The sequence below is a fragment of the Xylocopa sonorina genome, chromosome 7, assembly GCF_050948175.1.
Source record: "Xylocopa sonorina isolate GNS202 chromosome 7, iyXylSono1_principal, whole genome shotgun sequence".
NCBI classification, from domain to species: Eukaryota; Metazoa; Arthropoda; class Insecta; order Hymenoptera; family Apidae; genus Xylocopa; species Xylocopa sonorina.
Genome location: NC_135199.1, coordinates 11,152,283 through 11,171,119, shown reverse-complemented (window position 1 = coordinate 11,171,119; position 18,837 = coordinate 11,152,283). Strand labels below are relative to the sequence as shown.

Genomic DNA, 18,837 nt, shown 5'->3' with positions numbered 1-18,837 from the left:
TAAAACCGGCTGAAATGCGACGGGCTCTTTCCAGTCCGCGCGAATTTAAGCCGTATTCGCAACGCTTGCAATTCTCGCTTGTCGAATCCGGGCCTCATTTTGTCCGCGGAATTCCGTAATTGCTCGAACCTCGGCGTGGCGTTCCGAGTTTATGGAGATCGGTCTTGTTGATTGCGCCGGAAGTGGAAATCCTACGAAATTTCACACGAACGATTAAATATCCTGGCGTATATTAAACGAAGCCTGTGTATAAGCTTCTTAGTATCGGCTCGTATGGCCAAGTTTGGTTTAAAACTCTGCAATTGGGGGACGTGTATTAAATAAAACATTTAAGAAATAATATTTTTCGAGGTAAATGTTAGGTACGCGTGATTGGTTAACTGTTCCCGTGCCTTTTAAACGTTTATACGATTCTCTAGGGGACGCTCGTGATAATTGGTTAAACGCTATTGTTGGATTTATCGCTGGAATTACTACTTCGAGTGGCGCGGTATCCTTCTCACTTATGTATTTATCATTGTCCTATTGAAACGACAACGTCGATTTTGCTCGGTTACGAGTCGGTAGATTTATCGAATATGATTATCGCCCACTGTCAGAAGATTCGTTAATTATTCCTAATTGGAGTTTTATCGCTGTCCTCGTTTCAGTTGTCCATCTCTGCTTGCTTCTTGTTCCAATCAGCTTTTTAATATAAAAACTGTTAATAAATATTGTTCGTTAATTTCGAAATAATTAATGATGGTTACCAAGAACCATGTTTCACTTCATTAGTCGATTGTCGTGCAATTACGCTGTCTTAAATCTCAGCCACGATACGTTGCAATGGCACGGCACAGCGCTTTAGGAGACCTTAGCTGGTATTACCGCATGGGAGTAACGCGAGCATAAACGCGGGAGAAACATTCCTGATAGCGGTTTTATGCACTCTTTGAAATGCACCCGGTGAAAGGAAAACAAGCATGGCCAGTCGAGGGTGACGGTGGACGAGGAGTAACGAGAGGGGAGGGAGAGAGGGCACGTTGTACGAATGCTTCGGCCACCGATGCTTGGGTGCTCGCTCGAGAGAAATTTGATCGATAAAGGCGCAGTTGAATCGACGACATTTTCTACGCACAATCAAAGGGTTCCGTCCAAGCTCTGGTCGCGTAGCATTGTTTCACCGCCCATTACGACCGACCTAATCTAACCCAGTTCCCTTTTATCCGTTCCTGGTGCACCTCCGCATTTTCTTTTTTTTTCATTTCGCCCGACAACCTATTTAAATGGAAACCCCTTTAATCCCGCCACCCCCTTTTTTTCTCGTAGACACGATTTGTGTCACGCGCAATTAACTTCTTTGGCCCATCAAGTTCTTTAGCGCCGGTCGTTTCTGCGAGAAATTATCGGTTGTCTCGGGTGTCGTGCGAGCGATGCGATTTTAGATAAAGGAATTGGATCGAAAATGTGGGACAAAAATTTGGTTGTATTAGTGTGTCGATGGATTTGGGACGATAGCGTATGTTACACAGCTTTTAGTGCTTTAGCACTTTTTCGGAGCTAAAAACAGAGGAAATCGTCGGTTAGTTCGTATCGATTTCTATCCGATTTTCACCGTCAAAGGAGGGAGGAAACATTATCGTTGACGGTGCGATGGCTTCGTCACGATGGGACGCCTGATAACATTTTAATGCCTCGTCTTTTGGATTCAGATGTCCGTCCGTCAGACACAAACGAGACATCACAATTGGAAGTTTAAGTAACATCGTGTCTCTGGGAATATTTCCAGAAAGAATTATGTAATAGATGGTAGGAATATTTCTATTATGTATCCTGTTTTGAATGCTAAGTAAGTGAAGTAGAATGCGAGATAAGGTACGCCTTCCAAGCTCCAGAACCGAGCATAATTTCTCCCTTAAACTCTATAGACCGGACCATCGTTTATCAACTCTGTCCTGTTTAGCGAAAATGTCTTATCTAAGGCATTTAATTAATTACCAGGCTAATCCTACGTTTCCAATTTCTACACATATTTCCAACGTTACATAGCCAAAAATATTTCACTCCACCCGGAAAATCGAAGAAACAGAAACACATTTTCCACTACTTTTGCCTCGTTAACTTCATCGTCGTCTATCACTGTACTCAAACAAAGTGGCCATCTCTCAGCGTGTATCAAAGGACGTCACGTGGCGGCGGTATCATTTTTCGAAGTGACCCGGCTTGGGTAGATTAAAGCGGAGCTCGGCCAGCAGCCCGATATTAGCTGAATTCCGAAACGGAAAGGGGGCCGAAGTACTTAGTTTCGCTAGAGTCGGACTTTTAAAACGCGATAATTAAAGTTTTCCTTTGACCCAGCGCGCGGCCGCGGAGCGAGCCCTGTGTCGCAGTGGACTCCTGGCTCCGAGTAGCTACCCCTGCAGCCAGCGTCGCATATATTTTCGTATTGCGCTAACAGCCTACTTAGCCATTCCACCGGCGTATCGGCACGGGTTGCACGAACGGTTTCACGCGAGTCCGCCGCGCCGAGCGAAGATTCGCTGTTAACGAACGGCCCGGAAGCGGCGGGTGGCTGGCTTTGCGATTTCCGGCCCTCGGAAGCAGGAGCCCCGCGGAACCGGAAGCGGCGTTGCGTGCTGATTTCCTGGACGCCGTCCGCTCTGGATGCTGCTCATCCTCCTCGTCACTTGCTACTGGATTTAATGTTTCCAAATACTGCGTGGTGTAGTCGGCACACATCCGCGAATTAGTTGAACGTTCAAATGGCAACGATTCGTGTATCAAGTTTTTTTTTTTACATCACCGGAATGCCGTTGTAAATTCTTTTATAACGGGCTTTGCTCAAACGAATCTCGGTTACGCCGATATCAAATGCATAGGCGGTCGAGTTCACCGTCGAAAAGTAATAATTCAAATTTTTATCGATATTTCCGAATTTCACGGTGCACTTGACTCGTTGATTGTTAACTGGAACAATCGCGGCATTGATGCACGTTGGGTCGATTTAAAATGGGAAATATCGTGGGAATGTTGGCTTTACTCGTAAAACGAGGCGAGGGATGGTAAAATGGGAGGAAAAAAAATAAACGTTAGGAAATTTCGCGGAATATTCGCTTTCGTTGTTCTTCTCCTTTATCGAGGTAGAAAGAAGGACAGTCGTGGAGACTTAGGGCGGATAAAAGATATTCAAGATTGCGTCCCAGCGAAATGTGTATACCCTGTGTTTGCGTGAGAGACTTGCAAAGAATGCCGGCCAATTTCGGGACACAAAGGAAACGAAAAATTATGGTTGAAGTCTATCCCGTCTCCCACTCGCCGGAACCTCGGAATCAGATTTTCGAATCATGGGTAAACTGCATGTTTCCCTCAACAGCAAATTCTTTTACCTACTACCGTTTGATATTCGCTCGATTCTCCTACCGAACGCAATAAACTTTTATTAGCTGGAAGAAGAAAATTGGAAGAAATTGTACGTACAATTTCTATAACTATATGCGTACAATTAAACAGCAATTGGATGGGCAATGGCGTGCCATTTGAATAACTATATCAATTTTATCATCTTGAAACACTTTGCACGTAATATTCGCAAATACTTTTTCGGAATATAATAATATTTCCATTTGGAATCCAGCAAAATCCGTCGAGTTTTCGATGGCAACGGGCAGACTGGGTGGTGATAAGGGCGAAGATGGTTTCGCCGGTGCTTCCTCTAAAGCTTTCGCGATAAGGTTAGACTAGTCTGACGGCATGTGAACGCGAAAAGATTTTTCACGTGTTGCTTATCTTCGTCCATGTAAGGTCGGTCACAATCGCTCATCGACCAGTGGAATTACCGTCGTTACGGGCCACGCTCCCCTTATGCCGTAATAATACCCATTGAAGCCCTTCCGATTTCATAGAAAGCCCGATCGACGCTTAAGCCCACCCCTCTATATCGGTCTTTCCCTTTCCCTCGAGAATGGGAAGCTCTCTTCGATTTCTTTGCCGAAGATACGCGCGTGTTCCATCGCGAGAAAAACCATTAATTCTCCGCTGGAAAGGTTCGGATACCCTTTGGTTGTTGGTCAACCGAAAGGAAGTTTCCTTTCCAAGAAGGGGTTATTATTTATCATGATGTCGTGGATCGCGTTGTTCGCTGCCTTTGCGGGATGGATCATGTCGGATAATACTTTTTTTCCCACCCCCTCGGACGGTTTTCGTTGTTTGATAGATGAATTTGGTAGGAAGAGGCTGCTGAGCCTTTATGCCTTTCGATCGATAAGTGTTTAAAGAACACGGAATAAAATATTTCTTAGAGAAACAACAGCAATTGTTTTCTAAATGCTTCGCGAACGTTTTCCTCCGTTTAAATATAGGCGTGGAATAAGGTTCGAGGTAATCACGCGGGTAATGGACAAGCGTGAAGCCTCCTCGACGCGTAATTCCTCATTCCAACAGGAAGACGCGACATAGTACCGTGTACAGGGGATTTACTTGCGTAAACAGATGGTGTTGCTGACCACCGAGTTGCCTTGACCATTTTGCGGTTCCATCTAACCCAAAGGAACGTCCATACGTGATAATCCTGGCAGCAAATATCATGTAGTTTTAGACGCGACTCCAATTTATCACTTGCGATTGTTTGCAACAATTATTGTTCGCGTTTCTTCTCAACGTTTGTGATCAAAATAAGTGATTCATCATAGAATTTTTAGTTAACGAACGTTCTTTAAAAATTCTTTTTAGTTTCTTCTATTTCCAAAGCAAAGTGGGACAGATTTCTAGTGATCCTTTTTAAAGTATAACAAGACGCATCTAGGGAGGGTGAACGAAGGCTTGTATTGTTAACGAGCTCCCTGAAAAAGCTAAATTATACGCTGCAGCTTGATCAGCATCTTTCCGTCGCATCCATTCGTCCCTCGCGGACTCGTTTCCTCTTTTCGAGCGTATTTATCCCCGTTTACCCTTTTTATCTTTCGTTTCCCTCCCTTTCATCCCGCTACTCCCTGTCGCTGTTGGCTTTCACTTCTTTTTTCCGTTCCTTCCGCCACCCCCCCTCGCTCTGTTTTCCCTCCCTTCTTTTGTCCTCCACGCATCCGCTATTGTTTCCTATCGTTATTCCAGACCGACGCTGAAAGGCGAGCAACGAAACGAGATATCGTTTCTCTGGAAATCGACCGCTTTGTGAATTAGAGGAAACAAGGGACGATCACCGCGGAATCGTTCGCCGATGAGATAAATTCATTTCGCGGGTTTAAACCCGCTGGCTGCTGGTCGTTTTCCAATGTTCGCCGCGGAAAGGGTAGCTGGGTGGACCAATGGATACCGGGCAATCGAAACTCGAGTACTGTCAGTAGTTAGGAATCGGATCGATCCTTTTTTTCTTTTCACCTTTTTTCAAAGATTTGAATGAACAGAGCTTGGAAGGTTGAATATGGGCTCATTATGTTTCTGCCGCGATCCGAGCATTATTCTCTCGTAGAAATTAAGTATGATTCACAATTGAATAGCATTTCCACGATTTTCATTCGATTTTCTGTAATTCTACAGTTTTCGATTGGAATACTTATCACGAGAATTTCTGTTTAGATAAGGATTCGTCAAATTTAGAAAGTAATGTAAACGTACGATCTGTTTTACAAAGCGAATGGAGAAATCTTTTTCCCAGCGAATTTTTTCTATGATCTCGTGCGTTTTATTTTAGGTTTGCGAAAAATGGAATCTGGGTTAACTTTGCACTCGCAAAGATTTTAATATTTTCCATAGGAATTAAGCGTGACTCGCTGTGGAATTTTTGCGATTTCTATTTAATTTTACTCGATTCCACATTTTATTATTATAATATTCGTTATGGCTACTTGACACTATCTTTTTTCCAGAGAATTTTCCTTTCGTTTAGCGTATTCTGATGGAATTTTGTTTTTCGATGAAAACAACAATATCGGCGATTGTTAAATAAAAGTTGCTCGTTAGTGTTTGACATAAAAGTAGGGGATACAAAATCGAAACAATCGCAACAGCGTTCCATTTTATAAAGCCGGCCGTAGTAATCTGTTTACTTGGAACGAGATTTTCGTTAACAAAAGGACCGTTAGCAACAATCGCTGAACAGGATCTCAATTTCCAACGGAGCGAGCCGGTTCTCCCTCTCTCTCGTGAAATGTGTACAAAAGCAACTATCCGGTTATACGAGAGCATCGAGGAGGGAAAGTATGCGCGGGCACGGGAAGATGAACGACGTGTTTTCACGATGCCCCGACAACGACTCGTAATTGCATAAAGCGGTGCACAACGGCGCAATAAAATTGCTCTTCCCTTGCACGGCCTCCGACGTCTTCCACGGAGCTGCGCTCTAACCGGGATTTTTGACTCGATTTATCCCGTATACCCGTTTTTTAACAACCTTAATTGCGTTCCGCCTACGCTCAGAGGGTGCAACGTCTTTGCCATTTTTACGGCCAGGTGCAAACGATTTAGGCAACTTTTCAGCCGAGATTTTTATGCAATTAACGTTAGAAGTTAGAAGAAATGTGCTCGATACGATTGCCAAGATGAAAATTTGTCTGTCCCGAAAAAGTGTTGCTAATGAGACGGCCAGGTTTCTCATCGACGATGTTAGTACCAACTGGCGCACCTCGATGTTCATGAATCTTTTACGAGAAAAAGATCCGAGCTATAGGAGGATCGTAACAAGCCGTGGAGAGTCGCGAACTTACTTATACGGAGCTGCTCTTTTTTTTTTAACACGCTCCTTTAAGATTCATTCGTACGGAGATAATGGGCCATTTGAATCAGAGTGCCATTTAAATTGCTAATTACGACCATGAAACTTTGCATCGAACAACACCGTACCCAAAGAACCCTCTAGCGTCCGAAAGGGTGGTCTCATTTTTTATAAAGGAATACCAAAAAACGAGAAAAAGGAAGGGAAAGGATAGCATGCTACGCATAAAAAACCCAATTGTACATTTCTTGGAAAACGGGTCAGCCTTGAGGAACACGAGTACCGCGAGATCCTCAAAGGGAAAATGGGTAGGAAACAGTCGCGCGTTACCCAGCGACATTTTTCTGCCCTGCCGAATGCACCTCGCAGACGTCTCGAGGTTAATTTCTCCATTAGCCTGGATAATTTAGTTGCGAGCAAACTGCAGTCGAGGAAGAAATTCAACCGGTGACAATGGACACCTCAAAAGGTGGCACCGAGGGTGAGGACAGAAAGGGCGAGACGGGGCTTGTGCCGCGGCATCAGACGGGCTCAAAGCTTTCGGGGAGAAAGTCTAGCGCAGCCTCTTGTCTCTCTTGTCAACTCTTGTCTGGAGTTTATCTGCTACAAGTGTTCCGAATACACAGAGGGTCGCGTAAAAGCGAGGAGGGCGGCCGTGGCCCGCGAGTGCGAACGCTCTCCCCCGTGCGACCCTCTCCTCTGCTTCCGGTCGACTGTGCCTGGGAATTCTCGTCTGTTCTCTCTGTTGTAGTAATTCGATTGGTGTTATGGCGTTGGCGAGTGGCTGAATGAAACGAGAACGACGGGGGATTCGAGATTGCAGGGGGCGTTTTCCAAGACGCGTCGCAGGGGGTTAGAGGAATTACAAATAGTGGTTTTATATGAAACCCGGCTGATTTCTGCACGATTTCTTGTGATATTTTCTTTCATTCTAATTATTCTACTTATACTCACTTCTACGAATACTTTCTAGCATATTCTTAACGCCTATTAATGGAATCTCTTCGCCCATGAAATTGCCAGGAAAACGTTCTTTCAATTAGTACGGATTCCAGGTGACTGCTTGGATTGGATCGCACTTTACTATCGTTTTAAATTACCTTAAACAAATTTCTGTTCTCGGGGCAGCTGGAAAATTAACTGTTTAATGAGTCTCGTAAAAGCTGGTATAAAGAAGAATTCATGGGTATTCGCGAACACGCTCTCCGCGTCGCGCATCGCGGAATGCGTCGTAAAAATACACGCGGGTATCAAACCGAACCTGTGTATATTGGCTTTAAACTTCCCGTCATTTTACTCGTTGATCCGCTTTTTTTTATTCGCCAATTTACCTACACGTGCTTGGTACTCTTTTTCCCTCGTCTTCTGAATCTTGAAAACCTGAGAACTCGAAAATCCATAACAATATTCCACAATAATATTGCACATCTAAGCTTCTGCACAGACAGAGGTTTAACCCGACAGAGGGAAGCTGGCCTAGCGATTTTCACTCCTCGCTAAAGATATTCGAAAGGATATCGAGCCCGCCGGTGGATAACATTTTACAAGTTTAATTGCGCGAAATTAGGTTCTGGAGAAGTTGGTAACTTTTTTAACGTCCGCCAACTACTTTCCCCGTTCTCCATCTTAACTCTTCCGTCTCGGTGTACCCCTTATTTTACCCTTCGTTTTTGCACGGCGTTTGTGAACCTGTGCTCGAAGGAGAAGTGGCAAGTTTCACAGAAACGGCCTGAGAAGAATAATTGCAAGGTCCGGACCCGCGCGCGTTCGAGTACACCTGCTCACCGTCGCGGTTTTATTGCGAATTCCGCGACTTTCGCATGTCCCAGCCTCGAAAGCCTGGTTACAACGGTTTAATTAAATTATGGCTGAATATCGTTTCTTCTTTCGTTGACCGCGCGACTCGTTTCACAATCAGCGGAGTTCCGCGCCGTTTGCTTTTCGTTGCTTCGCGTGACCCGTGGAATGTTTCTAATTATCGTCGTTAATAATGCGATTAATAACGGGGAGGTATCTAGAAAATTAATGGATAATGGATTTATGTGGAGTAAGTAACATTTGGATGGACAGGTGACCCGTGAGACCGTGCTACGGTTCAGTAGTTTCGACTGGTTGCGGTCGGGCATCACTCGCAGAGTGACAGCCAGTAGTCGGGGCGTAATTATAATCAGACGTTTCATTTATCGTTATTACTTGAGTAGCTTTAGAGGTTATTTTTATTAGACACAATTTGAACTGATATAAGTTATTTACTGTATTCTATTTGCTTTTAATATGGAACGAATAAATGATCGAAGTAGAAGTTATTAAACGGTATGTACGTATATGGTACAACATATTTAGGGCTGGACGTTGTTCCATTATTATCCTTTCTCGACATAAATGCAATAGCGCAATGCGAATATTATACGTGAAATACTGATTTGAATTTTCAAATGTTATTACAGTATTATATAATTCGACAATTGGGGAATCGAAATCAATTACCATAATACACTTACGTGTCACGATACTAGATTAATACAGATAACATCCCGGGCATTGGTATGGTAATTTGATAGCCAATGAAAAATTTTCCTCGCATTATGATCGATCTTGATGGAATCCACATTTTCACACGATTCAAACGCGAGCAAATTCAACGTAATTGTTGTTACAACTTCTCGTAACCTCCACGTATGCAGGATTCATGTATAAAACATTAGATCCCATTTTCTGCACCGGCTTCAACCGCGACGCTTCGAGCGCAGAATTCTCCTCGAGTTTACTGAAACCGCTGTACGGGGTGAGAGAGGACCTGACGTTCGTTCGAGGGCTGTGCGCGCCACCCTCCCTTCCACTATTAATTGCCGGAGACGCGTTCCCTTTTCCGAGGGAACGCGTCCGAGACAAGTGACGTTGGCTCGTTGACTCGCGTGCCTTAAAAAACAGGGAGAGTCGCGGTTTTCTCCTCGTGGCATCAACAAGTTTGGTTAATTATGAGGCGGCGAGTCGAGCCCTCGCACCCAGGGAGAAGCACCAACGTTTCTTCGCTCTTGATGCCGTCAGCCAGACGTTTTAACGGATCGCCATGAAACGTTTCGAGCCTGACCTCGGTCCGATGTTATTTAGAGCGATTAGTGGATACTAATCGAGTGGAAAGATTCTGGGACTAATTCGATGAGAAGCTTAGTTACGTGTGTAAATAATTATAGGATCTCTAAGAATATTCTTCTACGGAAAGTGCTTTTACCGAGCAATGATTTCTTCTTAATTCGTGTAACTTGCATTGTACTCCGTTTTCTCGATGAATTACCATCGGTTCGAAGGTAATTCGAGAGGAAACTCGGTTGGAAATGATAACTGGGTTAAGTCGTTTGTCCCTTGCTCGAAGGAGCTGTTTCTTCAGCGGTCAACCTGTTTCCCGAACGTTCTAGACAGTTTCCCTCGGGGCGAAATTCGGTGCGACAATTTGAATAGAACTTGCCACTATGCAAAGTAGTGAATATTTTATTGGCTACATTCGGAGAGTCTTAGTCCCTCCGTATATTTTACATTGGTTTACCTAGAGTTGTCGATACGCGCTTGTCTTCCAGGGAAACGGGACGTTCATTGATCAGACAGATCACACTAGAGACGAGTGTTACGAAAACACAAGCGCTTCAGCGGAACTCCCTCGATAAAGCGTCCCTTTCGGGCAAGTACAAAGTGCTCTCTGTCAGTGGAATTGAATGTATAATAGATTAACGAAATTTGAATATAGAATATTTTGACATTTCAATTTCATCCTCGTTGCACATTATTGTACCCCATTGTTCAGCTGAAATTCGTACAAATTTCCCCCACGTTGCATCGTTCCTCATCGTCCCATAGCATTAACGGGTTTATTGTTTTTCCGCAACCGCGAATCTCTTATTTTTCCCCTCTGAAGCTCAGCGTTCGGTCGTTCACCTCGAAGGATTAAAACGTTTCTGAAACACGAAAAATCCATTCGTTTTAAACCATACAGATTCCAGACGCGGCGTTGCGCATACTAATGTTTGCGTTACGTTTAGTATCCAAGGGGAACAAACTAAAAATAGAGGGAAAAGAGACATCAACGAACATAGAAAAACAAAAAAAGAACAATCTGCTAGCGCATCTTTCGCCACGCGATAAAAGAGAGTCATTTTATCGGTGATTCTTCTTTTTTTTTCTTTTCACCTCCGACCGGTGCACCTATTTTTATTTACTCACGTTCAATAACATCGAGCCGCGTTCTCGAAGCGCAAAATGTCGAACGTTTTCAGCTGCTCGAAGTGCAAAAAGTCTCGCGTGCATTTCATACACTCGCTGTTCTATTTAATGTACCCGCGGCGGGTCAATTTTTTTTTCCTCCGGCAAACGGGAACACTTTAATTTCAGCAAAGAGACCTCCGCCTCTTTCGCTCCTTTGTATCCCCTGCTCTTTAAAAAAAAAAACTGATTTTCCTGATTCGTTTTCTTCCACTCTCGTGTTTACATTTTCAAGCCGTGAAGATCTTGTAACCTAAGAAGCTGGAACGGTGCGCTCTGCTTCTAAACGATGCCAGCCACCTTGGCCGTTTAAACATATTTTTTAAAAGATTCGAGCAAGGTTTGTGTCTAGCGTACATTTAAAAATTTAGGTAATCCGTTTCGAAACGGCAGCGCGTTCCCTCCCAGACATTAGTCGAAGTAACGGAAGTAAGGTGCGGTGCATAAATCATTTGAACGCGTGCATAATCACGCGTGTCGCGGGGCGAAGCCGTTGGCTGCACTGAAAAGGCTTTAAAATCCTCCTCGTTCAGCCAACAGGATCAGCGGAGTGGCTTGGTCGTCTGCAAATATATTGTAAAACCGTCGCCACGGTTGCTCGCCTCTTGACACCCGAGAGCAGCCATTAGTCGAGACTATGACCTCCGTTGAATCAACGCGATGAGTTACCTGCGAGGAGTCTGTGCACGGCTTCGTTTAATTCAAGTGCGCAGCTTTTTCGTTCCGATTCAGCGAGAAGTTGCATTCTTCCGTACCTTAAGTAGCTCGTATTACGCTGTGGACTCCGTTCAATTGAATCGCATTTACGCGAATGTACCGTCTGGCGATGAACGGTGCGAGAAGTACTTGAAAAAATGGGGCGAGCGAACCTACAAATGTCTGAACCGGACGGATAGGTTCTAAACTCATTTGTAACGCGACACCTTCCCGCAGCAGAGCGTTCGGTCCTCCATTTTACGCTAATTATAACAGACATTTTGCCCTTTTAAGCTCGATGCGATATTCACGAAGACATCCTCTTACGAAAGGTTTCATTCAACGAGCCGTTTCGTCTATTTCGGGTATCTTCATTTATCGTAAACGTTCATCTCCCATTCGAACTGCATTTTATTTTCACGGATTACACGGATATCATTTTGCTTTTTACACTTGGGTTCCATGCATCGCAGAGGCAGCCTCCGATGGCAGAGATTTATCGCAACGATCGAGCAGCTGCGAATTCATCGCGATTAAACGAATAAATAAGTTCCTCCAGCAAGTGTATCGCGACAATTCGCGCGGGTATCTCGCGAAGTTAAGGACGAATACGTGGTTCGATTCTGCAGACTCTGGACGCGATATTCCGGAGGCGTGAGCGAAACTAGAGCCTCGAGAAAGTTCCAGCGCTGTGTCGATCCGGTTGGACAAATTGGACCCCGAAATAACGTCGCTTCGCGGATTAAGGAGACCGCGGAATTCAAAGCGTATTGACCGCCTTCGGCCTCAAAGCGGCCGGGGACCTCGAATTATTAGAGCAGACTTTTCGCGCTGCCCTTTTGCGTGCTCCTTTGCCGAACGAGTGAAAGAAGTAGAATCGCGAGCCTCCCTCTGAAGGATTGGGACACCTTTTGTGGATGGGAATGGATTTTCCTTGCCTTGAAAGGGATTGATAATGTAACAGAGCTTTCAAGTCGCTGTTGCATCGTGTTTCTCCCCGATTTTTTTAATTGGTCGCAGCCGTTTCACTAGCGCTCAACGATGTTTGCTTAAAGCATTGATTATTCTTGCACTCAAATGTAATACTTTCGTCAGTCGTGTTAATCGCGTCTTCCTTTCTATCGCTCGAGTTCAACCGTTTCATTAACCGTATTACGCTCTCGAAAGAAATTCCCATTGAACGTGTTACAAGCCGAGAAGAAAAGCACAGCCCTCGGGTAACAGAGTTTACGCCACCCGTTTACCACATTCGTATCTGTATTCGAGGGTGAGCACCCGGCACCTGGTAGAGAATGCTCAGGTTGCGGCTCTTCCGGGAAACACATTTTCGCGGGAGATGTAAAAGAAAATGAAAAATATCGATCGCTGGTCGAGGGTGCCCGTTATGCGCGAAGCAGATAGGGGTGGTGCGAGGCGTATTAAGGCGCGGAAAGCAGCGCGTGCATGGTCTTGAATATAAAGTCTGCGCTAGGGTCGAGGCTGGTTCGATTCGATTCGACTCTTCACCGCCTCTCCTTTTACCCCCAATAAATATAAACTCGCCAGCCTTGTTGATCGTTGATGAAGATACGTTGCGTGGGCTGTTTTTCGAGCGCGTGTACGAAAACACTTGTTCGCGTCGGGATGGAGAGATGGGGATTTTCACCAAAGCAAGTATCGCGCCAATTAAAGGTAAATTCGAGTTCTATGAAATTAAATTTCCACGCCAACAGTGGTGTTCGTCGAACCATACGCGATACTTGTGTGCACCTGTAGGTGTATGGAGTCGATCGAGCGCGAGAATATTTACAGTGAAAAGGAAAAACGGAAATAAATACCGGCCGATCCGATTCTCGGAAACACTCGTGAAACTTTAATACCCTTTTTCGCCGTATAAATACGTAGCTGGGTGAGAGGAACAGCTTTCACGCGCTCATACCCGGATGCATTATTTAAATATCGAGTTACTCTGCAAATAAGCGAGACGCATCGGCATCCCGTTTCATTTTTAATTACTTTCACCTACGTACGCGTGCTCGAAATCATTCTAAAGGTAAATGAATTTGCCGGTTGGGCTAATTCGATTACTCCGCCATGATCTCGCAACGCGAAACGGTATCGGTTCTCGGTGAAACGTTGTTTGACCAGGCAATTAATATCAGATTGGTCATATTCGAGATGATCTTGTAATATTTTCTGTACAAAAAAAAAAAAAAAAAAAAAAAAACACTTGGGCTGTAAGTTATATAAAAAGCATTTGTCGGAATCCGCGAGTCGAAAGTCAGGGAACGCTGGTGGATGCAATAAAATACTTAGAAACTGTACGTTAGACGTGATATCCATTATAAAATCCATTTCTTTCCAAGGAACTTCATAAATTTCCGGGGCAAAATCGTAGAAGTCGAGCAGGTGCCACGTTCGACGTAATAATGGCGACGAAACCGCGTAAGAATGGCCAGCCGGCATGATATATGTCTGCCCGTCTACCGAGAGGGGAAACACACCCCGCTTAACGATGATGTTCGTGCCGTGTTACGATCGCAATTTCATCGGCCATTAACTCTCCCCGTGTGTGTAATGCATCCTTCGTGATGTAGTGTTTTATTAAGGCCGCCGTAGCACGTGGGGGGGTATAGGTGAAGAAACTTTCAGCGGCGGTAATCACGTCCGTTGTTATGGATTCTCCAGGAACTTTTCATTTTTCCCGGTACAGGCTCGTTCGTTGGCCATGAATTCTATGGACGAGAGACTGCGGTTTTCCGTTCCATTCGAGAATACAGGCGTTAATGGCGCGCGTAACGCGTACTACCGTGCCGATGGTTGGGGGTGTGTGGTTGATGCGGAGAAAATTGGCGTAGAATGGAACTGCGTTGATTGCCATGGAACATATTGGGGTAGAATACGGTGAGGCGGATAGGTGTACGGAGGTCCCGGGGTTGGTTGGGGTGTAATAAATGAGGGTGGAGTAAAGTAAGAAAAATAGGGACGCGGTAGAATAATACAGCGAAATGGAATAGAATGGTGGACGTAGCCAGGTGAAATAGAATGGCGGTGATAAATATATCAATGGCGTACTGAGTAGATAACTGAATAGAGTGATGCTGAATAAAACCTGGTTCAATTGGGAAAAGTTATTTAAAAATTAAACCAAATAAAGGTGTATAATGAAGGATAAGGAATTGAAAATGATCGATGTATATTCTATTGGTTCTTATAAGTGATACATTTTATCATTTTTGTTTCAGGTTACCGTCCAATAGCGGTGCTTCCAGGCGCCTACACGTCGACACAGCCTACGGTAAGAAAGTCAGTCTTCCGTGATACACTCAGTCATTTGGGAGATCACTCTTGTACACAACCGTAAAGCTTTCTATCTAATAGTAATAAAACTGGCTACGTGCGTGCACCGACTCGGTTATTTTACGCGCACGGCTATCATTTATGGCCGGATCAAGTCGAAAACTTCGGAGACACGTCTGCTACGTGCCTCTGATTCAGGTACGAAAACGAGGATTTGATCGCCTTCAGGCTTTAATCTTTTTGCTATCACCGACACTTTTAAACGACGTACCAAACGATCCCTTACATCTCGTTGATCCAAAGTAGCATTTTATTTTCATGTTCGTTTCTATTACACGCTATTTAATCGTACGAGTGGCCACATAAAAGTATACAAGCGTGTAAAATTGGATCGCGGACTGTAGATTACTCGGAACTGAGGTTGTTAATCAGCGACAAAGGGAAAAAGAATCGACGAATCAGTCGGTCTTAACGCGAGCGTCTCGTCCCATTGGCGAACGTATCCGAATAAGGGTGGATGCTGGCCAGGGGGAAAGGAAATTGCTCGAACAAATTGAAAAGCGCGGACGCCCCCATTAGGCCGAACGAGCCGGTGCTCGATTTTACGGACCGTTGGAATTATACTTTCAAAGTGCCTCACAAAGCACATCCTCATCCCAAAACTCGAGTTCCACCCTTTTCGATCTGGGACCAGCGACACGGTAGATCCATCTTCATTCCACCAGACCGTAGAAGGTTGGTCTACTTACGTTGAAAATGAAAACTGGCCTCGTCAATGGCGCTAGCTTAACGCAGAAGGTTAAGAAAGAGAGAGATCTAGTAGAAGTTTACTAGAGTTAACCCTTCAATCGTTTTTATCCAATATCATAAACGATTCGCATGGTAACTCGTTACCAGAACCAGTCGTATATTCTAAAAACACTCCATAATTCATACGCTGGATCATCCGTCTGAAACGCGTCCAGAGAAATTCGATAAAATTCAACGAAACTTGTGCGGTCACTCCCTCGCTCTCTCATCTCAAAGCCACCCTGTGACAGCGCCCCGAAAGAAGCTTTCCATTATTCCACGAGACACCGTTCCCGTGTTTCCTTTTACCAGGGGGGATGAAATATTCACGAGAAAAAAGGCTCCACGACGGTGGGAATTTATCGAAGTCGCGAAGAGGCGAGCTGGCTCCACGTGGGGCCGCGTTTTTTTTATTAAATTATGCCGGTCGATCGACGACGGCCGATCTGAAAGTTATTGCGGCCGAGACGGGGTTCAAGGAAGCTCGGAGGCACGCGTTCATCCCTACGGCGATCGTTTCCGCGCGTGTTTGTGCGTCGGTGTGCCCGGGAGCAGGGCAGTTAGCAAACAACCGCGGGTTCAACATCGATTACCACTTTACGTAGCGACTGGACTACGTCGATGATGCTTATTCGTTTGGTACACAAGCTTTGGTTAAACGAGACACGAGTACGGGCTCGCGCGGAGTGGATCGGTCAACACGGAGCCACCCCTCTGTGTCTCTCTCGCTCGCTCTCTTTGTTTCTCGTTTTTTTTTACCCATCCGGTTTTTAGGGGGTAAATGGTTTTTTCGAAAGCAAGGGGTGGGTTTCAGCGTCGGTAATAGTTCGATTCTGACCTTTCGACGACTCGCCTGCTCGATCTTTCGCGTTTGTACGTAATTCGAGTGGGGTTGAAATCGAGCGATCGATTGGGCTAATACTGTGCATAAATTTTGTATTTCTAAGCCGTAAATGTGTAATTGCGTTGATTATTTTAGGGCTTCTTTAATAATTTTGTGTCGGGTCATAGGTCACAGGTCTTTTCGGAGGAGATCAAGCAATTTTCCGATATTAAGGTTAATTAACAACATTTGATCTTTAATTTTGGATATTTTCAAGCGGGGCTATAAGTAATTCAGAGTTGCTTGATAATTTATGTGACCTCCTGCAGTTTCAAATATCTTTGTAATACGATTAACGTTCGGTTATATCCAATAATCGTTAAAAACTCAGTCCACGTTAATTTCAGAAAGTGCAAGCTCCATTTCAAAGAAAACAGACGTCTCTTGTTTAAATATAACGAAGCTGTTCATTTCTGTTATAATATCGCTTCATTATTAGTTAATTCCCTCTCCAGAGAATATCGCTAGTCATTAATTCAAATCCGTATCTATAGTCAGTCATCTTCTAATGAAAAAGTTACTGAAATTAAGTCCATCGTTGAAAATCAATCACCAATGGAAACAATCGCTAAAGGTAGTCGTATACGCACGCTTCAAATTTTCCAATCGAAACAGGCAAACACTAATTTCACATTCTCGGGTCTCGAGGCAATTACTAGAGAATAACAAAGTAGTTCCAAACTCTCAGACACACGTGTACGTTATCTCCCTTTTATCGTGCAAAAAGCATCGTTCATAAATAAGACTACCATTAAGTAGCAAGTTCCCTAACACTTCCATCATTCGCGACTCGAACGTTCGAACATTCGCGGATTATTTAAAGTATAATCGCGCGGGTAGGTGATGCACCGAGTTAATAGAGAAGGTAGGCTCGTTTGATCCCTTTGCCCGATACGGAATGATTATTTCGAACGAGAGATCTGTATCGAGCCTGGTGACGATGAGAACCGACGATAACGATGCCGCGCGGTAACGATGATTCCCGGCTGGAAATAATTATCCGTGGGGCGTGCCGAAATGGACAAATGGTTCGTCGAGTATGGAAACTCTCGAGCAGACCCGTGCACTTAATTGGAGCACATATTAATTACGCAATTTCCATCTGAGGATTATATCGTTGTTCCATGTCGGGCTTCGAGATCCTGTTTCCTTCGGGAGATGCTCTCGCATCCGGTTCCTCTAGGTTTCCTTCGTTTTTCTGTTGAATATCTACATATCAAATTACTCGTGAATAATTGCTTTCATTGGCTGGGATTCTATAACTTTCTAACCAATTTCTGAACGTCTTGTGTTTTTAATCACTCGAAGACACTCTATTCTAACTATCTTGAATTGTTCAACATCCCAGAAGAACGAAATTTCTCAGCGGTAAAGTAAATTAGATTACGTCCAGATCCCCGAAAACCAGATGAGACATACCAATTCAGCGCGGAGGGTGAAAAAGTCTGGGAAAAACATCCGTCTCCATCAATCCAAGGAAAGAGGACATCGGGAAGGAGTCGTTACCGGTGTCCAGAGACAAAGAAGGGCGCCTACCGTAGCCTCCCGGTCAGTCCAGCCGGAAAGTTAGAGATTTTCGTCGGCTCCTCGGTGGGCAGGGCTCGAGGAATCGACGTTTCGCAAAATACTTCCACAAGTTGGCCCTGCACAACGGCCTATTTTCCGTATTTTCACTCTCGTCCTCGTCCCGCGCGCAGCTTTTGTTGCTCCCTTTTCATCGCCCCGGCCGTGGATTCAGGTCAGCTCCGGTCGTTGCTTTTACACCGACGACCCTCCACCCCCATCGAGCCAGCCCCTTTACACACCCATACACACGTACACACGCGTTTATACGGGCAAACACGCGTGTGCAGGTGTACAGGTTGAGGCACAAGCCATCAGGCCACGCTGCTCGATCCGAGACGGCGTACCAGTCCACGAAAATTGCCGGAAACGTGCTACTTCGCTGGGAATAATTGCCACCGACTCTGGACATCGACGGAGGATCGATTCCCCGTTTATGCGGAACCCGTATCTGGAAAAATAAGCGGCGGATGACTCGAATTTTCGAGTTCCGTTCGTTCGACGATACTCTCTTCTTGCGGTTCCGAGTACTTCGTACCATTACTTTGGGCGTGTCGATACGAGTGGAGTGTTCTAACCAGTGATTTAGCTTTTCGATGACGAGAAATCAGAATTTCTCCGACGAATGATTAATGTACGAGGCTTTGGGTGGGATTTCTAAATGTTTTATGACAATGGATCCGGTTGG

The 18,837-nt window shown here is 44.8% G+C and overlaps 1 protein-coding gene across 2 annotated transcripts in view; it reads left to right on the top strand.

Annotated features, from left to right (window-relative positions):
* The window catches only part of Nachra3 (nicotinic acetylcholine receptor alpha3 subunit), a 68,737-nt gene that overhangs the window by 2,164 nt on the left and 47,736 nt on the right, over positions 1–18,837 (top strand). For both annotated transcript variants that reach the window (XM_076897588.1, XM_076897587.1), the window contains exon 2: positions 14,860–14,912. The gene's annotated coding sequence lies outside the window, so the exon portion shown is untranslated. The remainder of the gene's footprint in view (positions 1–14,859; positions 14,913–18,837) is intronic.